Source organism: Parasteatoda tepidariorum, chromosome 8 (genome assembly GCF_982258835.1).
Source record: "Parasteatoda tepidariorum strain Cologne lab strain chromosome 8, Ptep-v5.0, whole genome shotgun sequence".
NCBI classification, from domain to species: Eukaryota; Metazoa; Arthropoda; class Arachnida; order Araneae; family Theridiidae; genus Parasteatoda; species Parasteatoda tepidariorum.
In genome coordinates this window covers 91,934,620-91,948,426 of record NC_141762.1, presented here as the reverse complement: position 1 = coordinate 91,948,426, position 13,807 = coordinate 91,934,620, and positions in this window count along the sequence as shown.

Sequence of the window (13,807 nt, the reverse complement as noted above, 5' to 3'; positions counted from 1 at the left end):
TGAACACAGTGTTCTAGCTCAAAGACATAATATATTATCATTAAAGACATAGTATTTTATCATCAAAGACATAGTATTGTACTTATGTAGAAGAATTCTACCAATGTTCTTATTGGCTTTTAAAAAAGTATATTAGCTATTTAGATTGTACATGGTGAAAAAATCAAAACATTAGCTAAATAAGAAACATATTAGCAAAATAAATTATCAAATATTGCTTCACTAATATTCTGCATTTTAAAGCGTGAAAATTCAATGCATAAATAAACGCGAAATATAAAAAAATTCTATGCATTCAATACAAACACTTAAACGTTTTTTAGACGTTAAGGTAGCTCCCAGTAGAAAAATATCAATTCAACAGCGGCCTTTTAAAGCATTCTCACTTCAATTAATTAATTAATTCCTAATTGAGTTTAAATTAAATATTGTCATGTTTTTAGTGCATGAATCTGAATTGAACAACCTGATAATGCTCACTCTGGTTAGTGTTATCTGGTTGATCACTACGTGCTCTTGCGCGCCGAATGCAATCAATTAAAAATGAAAACTGTTGCCAGCGCGAGAAAAGAAATATCATCGGTTTTATTGATACATACATACATACATACGTACGTATTAGCGTTTTATATAATATAGATAAGCTGACAATTTGGAATCGCAATAATGCTTACATGAGACTCACGTCACAATTAATAAAAAAAGAAAGGAAAGGAAATTTGTGTGTTGAATTATTGTACTTATATTTTTCCAATTTTTTATTTATTAGCTGTATTATAGCAGAAGAAAAAAAATGTGGTAAAATTACCCTTTATATATAATATATATAATAATAACAGTTTTAATAAAATAAGAAAAGAAGAAGAAAATTGGTTAATAAAACTAAAATATACGGTATTTAAACCATTCATAAGGTAATTTTTCTGTTCATATGGTGCAGGTTTACCTGAAATTACGGTTTTCAAAATTATAGTTAATATTACGGTACAATTAAGTTTAAGTAAATTGAACAGTAAATATTAACTGAACTGAGTTAAAGTAAATGATATCTGCAAAGTAAATTTAACCGAATAAATGATCTTTATCCCATGCTCTAAACTATTATGATTGCGAAATCAATTATATAAATTACGAAATTTTACCACTTTTACCAAGTTTTATCACATATTATAAAAGCATTTTTTTTTTGTTGTTAATTTTACCAAAATTACTACCAAAGCGCTTTGATAAAAACTATCGAGCCTTAGGGTATTCCCATGGATGCACGGTAAAATTTACCATTTTCTTCTAGTTCTCTGTGCAGTAGAGGATTAAGTTGTTCGTTCTATACACTCTGTTAGATATTTTAGCCCATAGTGAACTATACAATCACACTTTTTAAATTTAATTATACGACACTATGGTACTTAGAAAAAAAATATGGTTCATTTTAACACTTTATGGATGCGGCAAATTTAAACTGTAATAACATTCAAATACCAATGCTTGACGTTGAACTGATTTTTTTTCCTTTTTTTTATTTTTTATTTTAAGTGGAGTTAAATCTTTTTTTTTAATTCTGTACTATCGTCAGCGGATTTAGACTATATTTTATAATGAATGATTTTGTAACTGTCTTAAAACTTCACCAATTAATAGAAAGTAGAAAGTTTTTTTTCTTTTTCGCAACCGTTTTTTATGTTATTTTCAGCCCGATATTTCAGTTATAGCGTTAAAACACACAATGTAGCACAATAAAGATAAAAAGGATAAAAAGAAAAGAGAGAATAACAAGGAAAATTAATAAGTGTTATCTTAAACCATTCTTGAAAGATTCCGGTAAGTGTAATTCGCTACCCGCTTAATAAATTTCTTTTTCTTTTTTGCGCAACTCACACTATTGTATTGATATATATATATATATATATATATATATATATATATATATATATATATATATATATATATATATATATATATATATATATATATATATATATATATATATATATATATATATATATATATATATATAACTATATATATGGCGATAACATATAGAAAAAAAATATTTTAAAACAAAACATTTTAAAAAATATTAAGAAAATATTTAAATACATATATCTAGATATATAAAAGCCGGAAAACAAAGTAATGAAAATATATAGTCAGTTTATCAGCTCACACGTTTATATCAGCCAAAAGGAGTGCTTTCTAATATTGTATTAGTAAAAAAACCAAAGTAAAATATATCAGTACAATAGTGTGAGAATCACTAAAAAATTTAAGCGAAAATAGAACACATAAAGTAAAAAATACATCAAGCTTAATACAGAAAATAAACTGTAAGAAAATACAGCACAAAAATACGAAATCTATAAAGTGAGTAGCGAATCCAAATGAAACTATATATATATATATATATATATATATATATATATATATATATATATATATATATATATATATATATATATATATATATATATATATATATATATATATATATATATATATATATATATATATATATATATATATATATATATATGTATATGTATATATATATATATATATATATATATATATATATATATATATATATATATATATATATATATATATATATATTGTTATGTACTTTGTCTGTATTGATACAATATTAGAAAACACTCCTTTTTGCGGATATTATCGAGTGAGCTGATGAAGAGATTATATATTTTCATTATTTTGTTTTTCAGCTTTTTAATTTCTTTCTTTTTTTTCAAATTTTTTTTTTAATTATTTTTTTTAATAATTTTTCTTTTTCTCTTTTCCTTACTCTTTACACACACACACACACACACACACATATATATATATATATACGTATATATATATATATATATATATATATATATATATATATATATATATATATATATATATATATATATATATATATATATATATATATATATATATATATATATATATATATATATACACAATATATTATATATATATATATATACAATATATTATATATATATATGTATATATAAAAAATTATAAATATAAAATTTAAATTAATTAATTAAAAAAATTATATATATAAAAATTTCCAGCTCATGTTTCGCTACTCGCAATTTCAATTGATTTCGCTACTCGCTTTATAGATTAGGTTTTATGTTTCAGTCTCTTTTTTTTTTATATTTAATCTTCGGTTTTTACGTGTTATTTTTACTTATTGTGTTCTATTTTATTTGTAGCAATTTTTTTTAATAATTTTTTGAGTGCTCCTCACACTATTGGATTGATATATTTTGCTTTGGCTATATTGATACAATATTTGAAGGCACTTTTTTTGCGGATATAATCGTGTGGGCTGATGAAAAGATTATATCTTTTATTTTCCGGATTTTTTAAAAGAATTCAATCCTTTTTTTCGGATTTTTTTTTTCTTTCCAGTTTTTGTTATTTTTATTTTTATTATTAATTTCCTTTCCCCCCCTTTTTTCATTGGGCTGTAATTTTCCTTTCTTTTATCTTCATTTTAAACTTTTATATATATATATATATATATATATATATATATATATATATATATATATATATATATATATATATATATATATATATATATATATATATATATATATATATATATATATATATATATATATCATTTCTATGATAATTAAAATCTCCTCTTCATCAGCATTGTTAAAGTTTAGACGAAATAAAATTCTTCTACGCATACATTCCCTTATATATGCATTCATATCTATCTATTTATTTACTTAGTAAAATAATGGGTTGCATTAATCACTTACAAATGTATTAAAGGATGTTAACACTTTATTTAAGAAGCGCTCAGATATAATTCTATACGAAATACATACATAATACAATACATAATGAATACGAAATACATAAATAATCGCATAACTACAAAAAAAAAATTATATAAAAATATTCTAAAATGCATGATTTGGGTAATAGACTGGACGAATATAGACAACATTCCTAGCCGTCAACATTTTATTATCGTTTGCTTATTAAACAATAAAGAATAAATTGAACACGTGACTTTTCCTGAAAGGCTTGTCGAGACCCTCTTTCAGAACATAGAAAGAAATAAAGATTTATTCTTAACAGAACTATTAACATTTCGAATTTTCTGCAGGTGATGCTATAAACGGCCCTCCATTTGTTTCAATGTGAGTGGCTCAGAATATTGATTGTAAAATGCTTGAGAATACAATGAAAGGTCGTCCACCTGCCCATTTTAGCAGGCGGAGTTTTTAACGGCCAATGAGAAATGCGTGTCATTGCGGACGTGACCATACCTCGAATGACAGAGGTAGGCGGAGCAAAGCCATTCAATAGTGCGCGACCAATCCTCGCGGCATCTGGTGGCTATTAATTGCGTTTTTTAGACACTTGTGTTTTAATAAATTTCTCTTTTTAACCTCTGTTTTATTTATCTTTAGCTCGTTAATATTAAGCCCTTCGGTTAGAATTTTTCCTTTTTTGTTTTGAAGAAGAGAATTAATTTTGTTGCTGAAAAAATATTTAATTCATTCAGCAAAATTTAATTGTTAAAACAATAAATTATATTACGTTTGCTAAAATATTAAAATTATTTGTTATTATTCACTTGATAGAGCCTTATTTATATATAAAGCCTTATTTAAATTTTGATATACTTATATAAATAAGAAAGCCTTATTTAGATATTATATTATTATTATATTGCTTAATCTATCTACAATGAGAACTAAGTTTGTTGAATAAGTTAAATAAATCGTTGAAGTTGAATAAATCGTTATTAATTTATGTTATTTATCTTAGTAAAAATTAACTTATTATATTTTGAATTTTTACCACCTCGAACTTTCTTCTTTCTTTCTTCGTAGGGAGCATTCAATGACGGGGAAAGAGGAAAGAGGTGTATGATTTTCTTGGGGAAGGAGAAGAAGCAATGCTTCTTCAAACATTAAAAGTGATCAAATCACACAAAAATCACATCGAACATTAAATTACACTAAGTTTCTAAAAAATATAACTAAATAGTTTGGGAAGAATTTATAATAAAAGTAAGGTTTGGGGAAGGAAAGTAAATTTTTTCCCTCTAACTGTTTCAGAGATCAGGAGAACAAAATATTTCTAACGGAAATTCAACCCAAAATTTTATAAAATGAATTAAAATAAACTTCGCTCGATATAAAGTTGAATTATGTGATCATTATTTGAATTTAAGCCGGAAATTAGATTATTACTAAACATTAAAAAAAAAAAAAAAAAAAAAAAAAAAAAAAAAAAAAAACAGGAACTTTTTTACATAGGCGTGGAAGAGAATTTATGAGTTGAATAATTTTTTTTTTTTTTTTCGCAACGAGGGGTGCGTAAACAAAAAATTGCTTACGTAATATTTTTGAACGACAACCACACAATAGCATATGATTTTTTTTTAATAAAAAAATAAATAAATTTAATAATTATATTACGTTATATTTAAACAATCGTTATTATTTCATATTAGCTTACATAATTTCACATTAGCTTCTTTTATCCTGAATTTATCAGTGTAACGATTATAAATTTTTTTTTACTGTACATATATATATATATATATATATATATATATATATATATATATATATATAATATTACATGTACATGTCATTATATTATATGTCACACAAGCTTTTTTTAAAAGAAAAAAATCTAATTAATTATCATTTTCTTAAATTTTTAATTAATCATTTTTATTTTATTTTCAACTTACACTATTTTTCGTCTGTTTGGTTTTTTACATTACGACAAAATATGCAAAAAAATTCTTTTAATTAGTAGTTGTTAATAACTAATTATTTAACTTATTAATAATTATTTTCAATTCCAATTAAAAGTTATTCCATATTTCCCGTTATCTTGTTCAATCTGAATATACTACAAAAGCAATTAATGTTAAATGATTTCATGATTTGTAATAAAAAAAATCATTTGGCTTAAAATTTGAAATTATTACTTAATATTACTTAATATACTTATTATTACTTAATATTACTAAAGTTCGGGATGGGCTGGTTGGTAGAGCACTGGGCCCATGTTCAAGTGAATCCAAAACTTTTTACATACTGTTATAAAATTCACTTAGCTAAAGATAATTCCACGTAAAAAGTATTGAAATAATTATTTAGTATTTTATTTAATAATAAATAGGAAATACTTAAGTCTGAAAATTTTGAATTGTACAAAGTCTAACAATTTTGAATTGTAAGGATTACAAATTTTACATCATTTCAAAAGTCTTTAATTTTAAATATCAAACGCAAGATTTGAACGAAATCGGTCAAATAGTTCTTGAAAATCAAATCTTAAAAAGTTATATATTAAAAATTCGATAGCTCCGTAACCGTTCAAACGATATTGCTCAAATTTCGTATTTTGTTATTTAAAGTTTCATACTGTAAACTGATGTAAAAGTTTTTATTTTGCGTACTTCACGACACTCTGAATCGTTTAAGTATTTGAATAAAAGGTATGTAATAAACAAAAAACTCTAAAAATATTCAGCAAAGAATTAAAATAAAGTGGATAAAAGTCTTATTTGTAAACTAAGAAGTTTATTTTCTTAATTTAAGTTTCGGGTTTGAAAGTTATGTTTACCTTGAATAATAAAATATCAATTTTCTTTCCTTATTCTAGAAGCGATTCTAGAATAAAGATAAAATAAAACAAAATTTGTATTGTTTTCCGTAAATGCTGAACATCGATATTTTTCCAACAATGCTGAAAAGTCATATTCGTTCTAGTGACCTCGTAATTTTTTTTATGCATAAAATTTGTTATTCTTCAGTATTATTTGTTTTGTATTTTATATAGCCAGTAGGAAAAAATTCAGTAGCTTTTAAAAAATAATTTAAATTTCACGATAACTGTTGCATAATGTAGGGGAGAGTGGGGTCAATTGTAACATTTTTTACTTAACTATTTTTAACTAACAAAAAATCCAGTATATTATTAGTATTAATTGACAGACGAATAAAGTAGACTATCCTCTACTAGAAAAAAAAATAAATACCTGATTTTAAATATTATTATAATAGTTATTAACAATTTTTGACAGTCATGCACTTGTTACAATTGTCCCCACTTACGGGGTCAATTGTAGCAGTTTATAAATTCAACTAAAACATAGTTAATTATACATATTATCATAGTTGTGATATATTTTTTTATTGATCAAAATAGTAGTGATATTTTAGGAGTAAAAATAATAATGAGCTGAGACCTAAAGGGCTAAACTTTTAACTTTAAGGGGTTAAAAATTTTAATTTATGCTGTGAATGGTGACAAATAAAATAATGAACATGCAAAATAATATAAATGATATAGGAAACTATTGGTGGTTCTTAAGGAGTTAAGTAATGGTTTGTAAACATAAGTTTTTTTATTTTCAGCTGTTACAATCGTCCCTTTACTTATTGTTACAATCGTCCCCAAGACGCCATTTCAGCTTCATTTGTTAAAAACAATGCTAGTTAATTAGCAAAACTAATCTTTTTTTTATTGAAATGTTAATTAAGGTGTCCACTTACATATTCGGTTACTAATTTTTATTTGTTTAAACAAAATTACTTTGTTACAATATAATATTCTGATGCCAAAAAAAGTACTTGCGTGGCGTGAAAATATCTTTTGTGATGTAACTCTTTCAAAAGTACATAAAAATGGTTGCCATCAGGGGTGTACATGTAGATTTATTAAATACACCTTGTGCGCCACCTAGGAACCAAATCTAGAACCCGACACTTGAAATTTTTGCTCTGTTACAATCGTACCCTGTTACAATTGACCCCACTCTCCCCTACTAAATATTTTACACACAGGGAACTTTAGGGATATTTATAATCATCAAAATAGAAAAAACTGCAATATTTTCCAGTTATGATTGACATTAAATATACTTAAAATTTGATGTATTATGTTTACTCATAATTTTGAATATTAATAGGCATTTAATTCATCAAACATAGTTAAAAGATTTTTTTAAATTAATTTAAAAAGCGAGCTCTGAATAAAAATAAACTTAACATTTTAGAACGATAAAAGTTTTTAACTGATTTATATAAATGAGGTTCACTGCATTATATATTAGTAATACTTATTTAATTATTCAAGCAATAATCTGCACAAAAATTCTATTTCAATAAGGTTTTTTTTTTAGGAAACTTACTCAATTTTAGGGAATTTTCTAAAATGTACGAAAACTAGGCGAATTTTGAATAAACCAGTAGACTAGGAGAAACTAGCAAAATCCAATAGTCTACTGGAAAAATCCAGTAGAGTTGGCAACTATGAAAACTTGTATCGATATCTAAAACTGAGCTGCAATAATACTTATTTATTCTCATATGAAAAAATAAACAAACAATAAACAAAGAACAGAAGGTAAGCAAACAGGGCAAATTTAATGGAATCTTAAAAAGACATTCTCCAATGAGTAAACAAACAGTTTTATAGCGATGAAAAATTCTGCCAATATTCGACGTTGTCTCGATTTTCGCTTTCCTACGTGAAGCGCCGTTCTTCTACGACTCCCAAGTTTGCTATCTTTTTCCCCTCTTCCAGGGAAACGTACTTTCGTCAATAATTGAGACGTGAATACAGGCTGCAGAACCAAGCATTTTATGACTCCTGCTGTAGAAGCCTTTCAACACGAGGACGTCTGTTTTTATGAGTCATCGGGAACACGATTACGGAATCGTTTGGAAGAGGCATTCGATTTTATCTGCTGCCTTACTTGAATTCTATTTCGAAAGGGAATTTAGTCTGTTTTTTTTTCTTTTACGGATTTAGTTGTTTTATTGATTCTTAAGCGAATACATGATTAACTGTTTAAAGTGCTAACATTTCGTACTAGGAGTAGTTATTAATTTGATATGGTTAGGAGAATTCAGTTTTTGCGCCATTTCATGTTTTGTGCAATAGCTATATTTCTTTCGTACGTTTTGTAATTTGATTCCAATTGACCTGTTTTAAAAGAAGGGTGAATCAAGGATTGAAATTTGATTTATCACCTTCATAAAGTGGTATACTTTCAACAACGAAAAACTTTGGTATTTAAAAGATCTTTATTTAATCCGTTTTTTATTTTTGGCGGATTTAGTTGTTTGATTGATTCTTGATTAGTCATTAATTCGATATGGTTTGGGGAATTCAGCTTTTGCGCCTTTTTATGTTTTGTGCATTAACTATATTTCCGTAATTGGATTCCAATTGACCTCTTTTAAGAGAAGGGGGAATCAAGGATTGAAATTTAAATTATCACTTACGTGAAGTGGTATACTTTAGAAACTTTCGTATTTTAAGATTCTTGTTTAACGATACCATGTCAAACAGTGTAGTCATTGGTTTATACTAAAATAATAGAAAAATCTCCCTAGAATATTCTATGGAATATTTGTTGTTGTGTTTATAAGTATGCATCTCCATCAACTATGCTACACTACATGGTATTGTTATGTACAGTGGCTCCAAAAAATACTAATAAAATAGGGTTCTATTCATTAATTAAAATGAAAATTTCAGAATGGTTATTTAATAATACGATTCTTAATATATTCTTAGCAAAACCGCATGGAATATTTCTTTAAAAAAGCAAAAGTTTAAATAAAAGTCAGAAGTATTCATTTTAATTAATGAACCGAGCAATATTTTATTGAAAGTCATAAGTATACGAACACTTTCGAGAGCCACTGTATGTAGTTAACTTAATAAAAGCGTGGTATACAGTTAAAATTATATACCGCAATTTTCGAAATTAAACAGCAACAATGCTAGCGCAACGTAAATTAAATAAAAAGAGTAAAACAGCAACAATGAATGTATTGTTCAAGTTAAACTGCAATAACGTATGCATTGCGTAAGATAAATTGCCCCTGTGCATGCATAGTGTGAGTTAAACTGCAAAGATGAAGGCAGAAGTAAATTAGACTACATAAGAGAATACTGCATGGGTAAAAAAGTAAACAGTGACAATGATTAAATTTGAGAATGCATGTGTAGCAGTGACGTGTACTCTCTCCCTTCTTCCCCGTTAATTTTGAGTTTATTTTTTATTTCCGTTCAGTAAAACAACAACGATAAATGGTTTAAATCGAACAGAGCATAAGTAAATCTGCATCTAAGCACACGTAGTGTAAGTTAAAACACAACAATGCGTGAATTAAGTAAATTAAAATGCGAAACTACATGCGTAGCTCAAGTTATACACAAAAAATCGCTTAATACAATTACCTTCTGAGAGTATTTCTGACCATTTAATTCCAAAATCCTGATTTGCTCCTTCTTAATTAATTTCAAGTCACATTTCATGGCTTTTTCCTAAAAATAATTGTCATAATCGACAAAAGTACTTGTTTAGGAAAAATAATGCAAGTAAAAACCCTTAGATTAAACAGTAACTTCAAACTGAAATTTTAAATGGGTGCCATAAAGTTTTGGGTGATGCCAATCTGAATTTCTCGCCAAACTGATGATGATGATAAACCTAAATGTTTTAAAAATGTTCTTTTTCTGTGATGAATATTTCAGTTCTGTAAGACATCTTAGTGATTTTATCGAAATATTTTTCGACTGCACGATAAAACTCTAATTTTAATTAATGGGGTGCCTTGAAAATTTGGGACATAGCATATAATTAAATTTTATATGAGCATTTATTTATTTTTTTAGGAGAAATTGTTCAGAATTGAAACGATATTATTCTTTGATATTTAGAGCGAACAATGTATTTTCAATTTCGCAAATTTATTTTTTTTTGTGAAGCATTTGATTTAATGTTTTCTATTTTTGTATTGTTTTTACCTAGTGGCTAAATGGGTCTTGTTTTGGGTTTGATGGCGTGCGCATTTTATTTGAACGTCATCGCACTTTTCAACTGTGTTCAAGACTAATAGTAAACAGTGCGCATGTGTCGTCATTGCATGCGCTGCTATGGCGACCGCTGCTGTCTGATAATTTTTTTATAATTCCTTTTCACCAGCTGTCATTCTTAACCCCTTGGCAATCGGTTAATTTTCGAGAAAACGGTCATACAAGTATATTATACAGGTATTTATTTAGTGTTGACGTCTAGTTTGAAATAAACTAACTATCTACATTTACCTTAAAAATATCCTGGTACTGCCACCTGGTGTGTAAAATGAGAAATAAAATGTTTTCCGAGCAAAAGAATTGAATTAGTTTTATTCTTATTGGCGCGTTACTACTGAACACTCCAGCCCGGGAATATCACGGGAGCGAGAAGGAAGGGGTTAATGTATTTACATAATAATAATTTAAAGTATTCTTATTACTATTATTAACTTATAATTACTGTCTTGACTGTGGTTTTAATATAAATATTAATACTGAAGAAGGAAAAGTATTTTGTGACGTCTTGAAACACGTACATAGCCAAGATTTGAAAACCAATATGACGACAAACATCAATTTAGACAATTTTTGCAACCCATGATTTGAAATGTGGCGCTTATCGGAGTCAAACCAGAAAAAAAAAAGCATTTGTCGAATGGGTAACCAGTGATCACAATTTTTTATTTTTAATCTTTTTATTCAATTTTTGTGTTCCATTAAATATTAAATTTCACTCCTACTCCCTTCCAAAAATGAGAAAGATCTTAACGGAATGTTCGAAATGAGGTCACTCTTGAGGTGATAAATAAAGTAAAAACTTTGAGACAAACAGAAACTTTTTTATATGGCCCTGTGAGTGTGTTTGAATCCCAAACGGTTACCACTTCAACCCAAGAGAACTTTTAAGAAAGTTTTTCTTCCTGCATTACAAGAACCGAAGACGTGGCGAGAATAGTGTGGGTATTTCTGGAGAGAGAGATACAGAATAATAAAAATTCTTCGATATTAGAAAAGAAAAAAAAAAAGTCAAAATTTATCGTTGTCTGCGGATGATATTCCGAATGTGATATGTTTTACGTTTTTAAAACAAAGCTATGTAATCGGAAGTTCTGGAGCAATTATTGCAATAGTCGAAGAACATAAATGAGTTTATAAGCAACTACTTCAAAAAAAAAAGCAATGTGAATGATAATTGCTTTTGAGCAATTATTGGAACAGTGGACACGTATATTTATATTTACGGTCATAATTTAAGCATAATTATTATAACTCATAAATTAAGCATTACGATGTATAAGACTAATATCACACGCAATACGAAAAAGCAAGTATTATCAATGAGTGACGTTGACAAGTTTATCAGTACCCTGTTCCAATTTGCAAAAGTTCCGGCCAAGCGGTTAGCGTGCCTGACTGCGAAGCCAATGGCTGCGGGTTCGAATCCCGCTTTGGGGATGGATGTTTCTCTCTCTATGTGTTGTCATCTGTTGTGTGTGAATGTGGCCCACCCTATGAACGGGTATTTGTGGCAGTGTGACTTAGGTTCACAGGTGCCCACTGGGTAACGTTAAATGAGCAACACTTCCAAGTTGAAAAACGAAAGTTCAGTACCTGCCGTTACAGAATTTTTTTTGTTGCAAAAGTCGAAGCCAACAACACGTTGCATTCGACAAATATGACGCATGTTGACAAAGCTCGCAACCACAAAAAGTGATTTAAACAAAAACAGGAATTTACAAGTAACGTCGAGTACATCTCTGCAGTGTTGGCGATATCGATCCACAGATAGCCAAAAGTCTTGATCCTTTACACGCATCATTGTAATGAAGATCATACCTTAAAAAAGAATTTTTTCTTTATTCCATTCAAATAAAAAATTTTCGGCAGCACATTTACAGATCTGTCAGCCTTAAGCAATGACTTTTTGTGACCACAAATTTATTAAAGTATCTTTTAAGTCCCTTTTTGAGCTTAATCTATTGTTTTAAAGCAGAGCGACTGACTCATATATTTTAAATTGTCATCGCGATCAACAAATTTCCCCTTTAAAAAAAAACTAAACTCAGTTAAGCCACAGCCCATTGAGGGCCAAGGCCTACTGTGCCCATCTCAGTTTTCTTTACCTTGGGCTCTGGGGTGTAGGAGCAGATGTTCCGGTCAGGTGGTCAGCTGAAAGCGGAACCCCCATTGTTTAGTTCCCAAGCATGCTTGGTACTCACTTATCGACGCATTGAAGGGATAAAAGGCTGAGTCAACCTTGCACGGCCCGAACCCAGGACCTGTGGCAATGCGCTACCACTCAGCCACCAGGCGAAAGTTCGGTTTGACTAAGAGCGGGATTAAGTTTGGATTTTTACATAAACTACGAAAACTTGGTTAACGAAAAATAAATAATATTCATATCATTTAATTTAGTATGAATTACGATACCACTCTTAAACGAGAAATAATCCATTTATCCTTTTTTTAAGGCAATGTTTTACTTTTAGTTTATCAGACATTTTATTTTATAACCGTCGTTAAACAGCCGACCCAATTTTGGGTTTACGACTGCTAATGTTCAACTCCGTAGCCTTGTAATTATGAATCCAATCCAGAAGACAAGAGAACTCCTGGATCAAGTATTGGGAGAAGTTTGCTTTCGTGGAAGACTTTTTCATGGAAAGGAAAACCCTTAAAACCTTCCACGTTTAGCCTAACTGCAAGCCTGCTGATCAGTCGACTATTGAGGATATTTTACATTAGCACTGTTGTCGGTGTAAGCTGTATGCGGAATTCGTATCGTCCAGCCATCGCTGGGATCCGACCCCAGTTCACCTCATTGGAAGGCGAACGCTCTACCCCCTTGGCCATCATGGCTCTTTATCAGACATTTTATAACCGTCTTTGAACAGCCAACCTAATTTTTGGGTTTACG